This window comes from Penaeus chinensis, chromosome 42, assembly GCF_019202785.1.
Source record: "Penaeus chinensis breed Huanghai No. 1 chromosome 42, ASM1920278v2, whole genome shotgun sequence".
NCBI classification, from domain to species: Eukaryota; Metazoa; Arthropoda; class Malacostraca; order Decapoda; family Penaeidae; genus Penaeus; species Penaeus chinensis.
The window spans coordinates 8,744,938-8,749,937 of record NC_061860.1 but is presented as its reverse complement, the minus strand read 5'-3'; the positions used below and the strand labels follow the sequence as shown (position 1 = coordinate 8,749,937).

Genomic DNA, 5,000 nt, shown 5'->3' with positions numbered 1-5,000 from the left:
TGTATTATCTATTTCCACCTACATATATTCCGTTCGATAAATGAAAAGATGTCTTTGTTCTCAAAGCTCCGGATGAAAGGGAAGGCAAAAGTAAATAAAAGCAAGATGGAAGCTGTGTTAGTAATAACGTTGTTCTTGCTCTTATTTCAAGAACATCAAGAATAACTTATGTCTTTGCTGTCTCTTTGGTAAAAGGACTAAATAATCAAGTATATATATGTATATATGTGTATGTATATATATATATATATATATATATATATATATATATATATATATAGATAGATAGATATATGCACATATATATACGTATATATATATATATACATATATATTTATATATATATATATATATATATATATATATATATATATATATATAGATATATATATATGTATGTATGTTATATTTACACTCAAACAGACACACACACACACACACACACACACACACACACACACACACACACACACACACACACACACACACATGAGGTAGAGAGAGAGAGAGTGAAAATGAATGGAAGAGAAAGAAAATGAATGAAAGAGAAAGAAAATGAATGAGAGAGGAAGAAAAGGAATAAAAGGGAAGTAAGAAAGAAAAAAAAAATGCATAAACCCCAGGCGAAATAAGCCCTCACTCCACCCGAGGCGAAAGCAAAGTACAGGCGCCTGAGAGCAAGCATTCAGAGTGGCAACGAGTTGAAGATAGCTAGCCAACGAGCCTTTCTGGAGTCCGCCTTGAAAAGCGAGTCAAGCCAAGCAACCTTTAAGCGTAAGAGGATAGCACAGGATTTTAGACGAGCATCCGCTAGCCGCCTGTGTGTTATTTCCGTTGGGTCTGCCAATCAACGCACGTCAGGTTATATGCTTATATTGATATCTGTGCGTCTGTCTGTTCGGTTATATGTTGTGTATGTGTCTATCTATGAAATTTTGCACACACACACACATACGCACACACACACACACACACACACACACACACACACATATATATATATAAATTAATCTATTAATTTACCGATTTATGAACTTACCTATTCAAATCTATCGATCTATGAATTTATCCCTCTCTCTCTAACTTCCAACCTACTAATAACCTTTCCTTTCTACGACAGACGGCTAGATTTACAAACTTTTCTCTCCCTCTTGCAGAAAAGCGAACGGCCGGCATCATAGTCAAAGGGGGTAAGTTTTCGTATTTTTTTGTCTTGATTTTTTTTTATTTGTTATTCATATTATCATCATTTCATTTTCGTTATTGTAGCTATTACTGGTACTGTTATCTTTAGCGTTATTACTAATGTTATTTCCATTCTTATTTTTAGCATCCCTGCTGTCATATAGATCATTATTTTTATAGTTTTCATTATTATTGTTATTATTGTTTCTTTTTATCTCTTTTATTATGGCTGTTAACATAAGTATAATGATTACTCTTGCTTTTGGTATCACTATTATTATCACTATTATTGGCTGTATAATCACAATTATCATCATTACTAATATCAATATCATTGTTGTTATTATCATAATTGTTAGCAGGAATATTAAAAGTTACGGACGGATTGTGATTAAATTTCAATGGCTCTTGATAACAGTTTCGTGACCATGAAAATCCACGTAAAGATTACTCTCAAAATTATTGAATTGATTGCGTGTGTAATTCATAATTTAAAAACACGGGTCTGTTATGAAATTTACTTCTATTCGAATTTCTTTGCGGTAGACTTATGTTTGTAATCCTTGGTTACCTGTTGCTAAATAGGGAATTAATTTATAAGTTATTTATTAATTTGCTATTGTGATTTATTGATTTATTTTCTTTTATCCATAATTTACCTTTTCTTTTCTGTTTAGAATCCATTCATCAATTTCTGATTTAGATTTTTTTTTTTATATTTCAATCAATGAATTATCAATTTACAAATTATTATTTCTTCTTAATTTATAATCTATCTATTCGTTTCTTATTGTGAGCTGTTTATTCCCGTCTTTCTTTTTTTCTATCAATAATTTACTAATTTAAAATTTACACTTTTTATCTATAATTCGTGTATTAATTTCTTATTGTGCCTTTTTCTCTCTCTCTTTCTTTCAATAATTTATCAGTCTATAGTTTCCTCTTTCTTCCCGCTACTCATCATCTATTCATGAATTTCTTATTGTGACTCATTTTCTTTCTTTCTCTCTGTCTATAAATAATTTAGTTATTCATAATTTGGTCTTTCTCCTTTTTATCTATAATTTGTCTTTTCCTTTCTTATTGAATGACAAAACGCATATATATTTTTTTTATTCTGAATTTTGTTATTTCTATTTTACTTAAATTACTCAACTTTCCTTTTTTATGTAAATTCTTATTTTTCCAATCATGTACAACTGTTTTCCTACAATCTTTTTAATTAAATTCTTTAACCAACAAATTCATTGACCTAAAAGCATGAATATCTTCCGTGTTAAAGATAAAATGCGTTGCTTTATTCATGTATTCATTTGATTAATTAAATGACTTTTGATATGTTGTTATTAAGCATCTTAATAACAATTTAATCTTAGACAAAAAAAAAAAATCCATCATTTTACATTTTCTCTTCAATCTTTTTTTACAAAATAATTCTTCAAATTCTTCCTTCCTTTCAACATTTCCGCATCTGCAAATTCTAAATCTCTTATTATTATTTGCTAATTAACATTTTCTTCTCTCTAGCTTTTATCATATTTTTTATCCTCTTCTCGGTCCATCTTCTTTAGCTTGTTTTCCTCTTACCTCTCTTTTTATTAGAGTTTATATATTATCATTTACTTATAATTCCTATTTGTTATTCGTTATTTTCATATGTTATTGTTGTTTGCTTGGTATAATTATTGTTATTTATTATGTGCTTATCATTCACACTTCCTTTTTATCTTTTTCATTTACTTCTTTCATTTCTCTTCCTTTTCACTCACTTTCGATATGTTATTTACCTCCTTTCCTTCGTATTTTGTAATTATCATGACTTTTATTTCCTTTTTATTTGGTTTCCGTCTATGGCTTAGTCTTCTCTTGCATTCTTATTGATTTAATTTTGTCCTCTTTCTTACTTCTTTTTTACTTCCAATTCCCTTTTTCTTCTCCTTTTACTTTTGCATTTTATTTTGTACACCATTTCCTCCACATCCGGGTACAAATGCATTCCTAAAAAAAAAAAATCTCGTCTTGCGTCTTGCATTTTCTTTCCTTCTCTCGCTCTTTCAGCTTCGCGTCCTTCATTTTACATTTCTTTTCTCTTTCCGAAATTTTCACCTTCTGTAGCTTCCGTGAATATATTCATTATCATCATTTTTTTTTTCTATCTCTTCTCCTTCGGTATCTCGGCCTTCTCTCTCTCGCTTTGTTCGAACTCGTAGCTTTTCTCTCCGCATGTGTTTGAAACCGTGCATTCAATGACGACAACTCTCTTGGGAATAGGACTGGCGTGGAGGAGAGGGGAGGTAGAAAGCGCAAGGGGGTGGGGGTGGGGGGTGAGAAGGGAGAAGAAGAAAGGGAAGAAGAAGGGAGGACTGAGAAGATGAGGATGAGGATGATAAAGAGGAAATGGAGGATGAGAATGAGGAGGAGGAGGAGGAGGAGGAGGAGGAAGAAGAAGAGGAGGAGGAAGAGGAGGAAGAGGAGAACTGGGAAGATGAGGATGAGGAAGATAAAGAGGAAATGAAGGATGAGTATGAGTATGAGTATGAGTATGAGGAGTGAGGAGGAGGAGGAGGAAGAGGAAGAGGAAGAGGAGGAGGAGAGGAGGAGGAGGGAGGAGGAGGAGGAGGAGGGGAGGGAGAAGAGGGGGGGAGGAGGAAGGAGGAGAGGAGGAGGAGGAGGCGGAGGAGGAGGGAGGAGAGGAGGCGGAGGAGCGGAGGCAGGAAGAAAGAAGAGGATGAGGCGGCGGAGGGGGTGCGGCCGGCGGAGGCGCGGTTGGGGGTGGAAGGCGGCGGCGTAGGCGTGCTGCGGCGGCGGCCCTTCGGCGGAGGCGGCGACGGCGGCGGGGCGGCGGCGGCACCGGTGGAGGCGGCGGCACCGGGCGCGGGGCCGGACCGGGTCGGCGGCGGCCGGCCCCGGCCGCGGCCTCTCCAGTGCACCTGCCGCATCAAGACACCCCCCCGTGCTCCTCCCCGTGCACAACCCTGAACCACCAGCAGAGCTCCTACCTCCAACATCAACCACCCCCACCTGTAAGGACGACATACAGCTCAACCATCTCCCAGCCACCCAACTACCTCCATCCCCGACCCCCACCACCTGCAACACCACGCTCCACCTCCACCAGCACCAATACATCACCAGGCACTGTCCAGCTCCACCCCCCCCACCACCAGCCCTATCGCCAGCGCCACAGCAGCAACGAGCTCCAACAGCATCACAACTCAGCCCACACCTGCACCCACCCACACCGAACCCCCCCCCGGCGCCCCCCTCCCCGTCAGCACCCACCACCACCTGCACCCCACGCCCCCACTACACGGACCACCATCGGCTCCCCACCATCACAACCTCCCCCCCCCACACAGCTCCTGCACACCATCCTCCCCCCCTCCACCACCCCCACGCCCCCTAGAACTCCACAACCACCACGCCGACTACGACCCACCACCACATCCACCACCACGACCACTCCTCCACACCCCCACCCCCCCCAACCACCATCACCTCATTTTCTTTTTGCTTTATCTTTCTTTCCTCACTTTTCTAAACTATATTATATCATATTTCCCCTTTTTGGGCTAATCGCATCAGATTTTTTAAAAAGAGGAATTTCTAAAACTTTTTCCACTTGGAATGCTATAGACTTTCTGTACATCACATTTACATTTTCTCTTCTCGAAACAGTAATATAAATCTTAAAGTTCATTCATGGAAACTGTTATGAAGATTAGCGACTGAAACGGAGCGTACTCTCAAAGGAAAATTATTTTGTCGTTTTGTAATAGGTTCGAATCACGGAATTGAATCCTGCTTCATGCAG

The 5,000-nt window shown here is 38.7% G+C and overlaps 1 protein-coding gene across 2 annotated transcripts in view; it reads left to right on the top strand.

Moving 5' to 3' along the window:
* The window catches only part of LOC125048061, a 315,685-nt gene that overhangs the window by 42,329 nt on the left and 268,356 nt on the right, over nucleotides 1-5,000 (top strand). Inside the window, exon 2 of one of the 2 annotated variants that reach the window (XM_047646692.1) lies at nucleotides 1,159-1,191. The exons of the other annotated variant lie outside the window; for it this stretch is intronic. The gene's annotated coding sequence lies outside the window, so the exon portion shown is untranslated. The remainder of the gene's footprint in view (nucleotides 1-1,158; nucleotides 1,192-5,000) is intronic. 2 annotated transcript variants of the gene reach the window in all.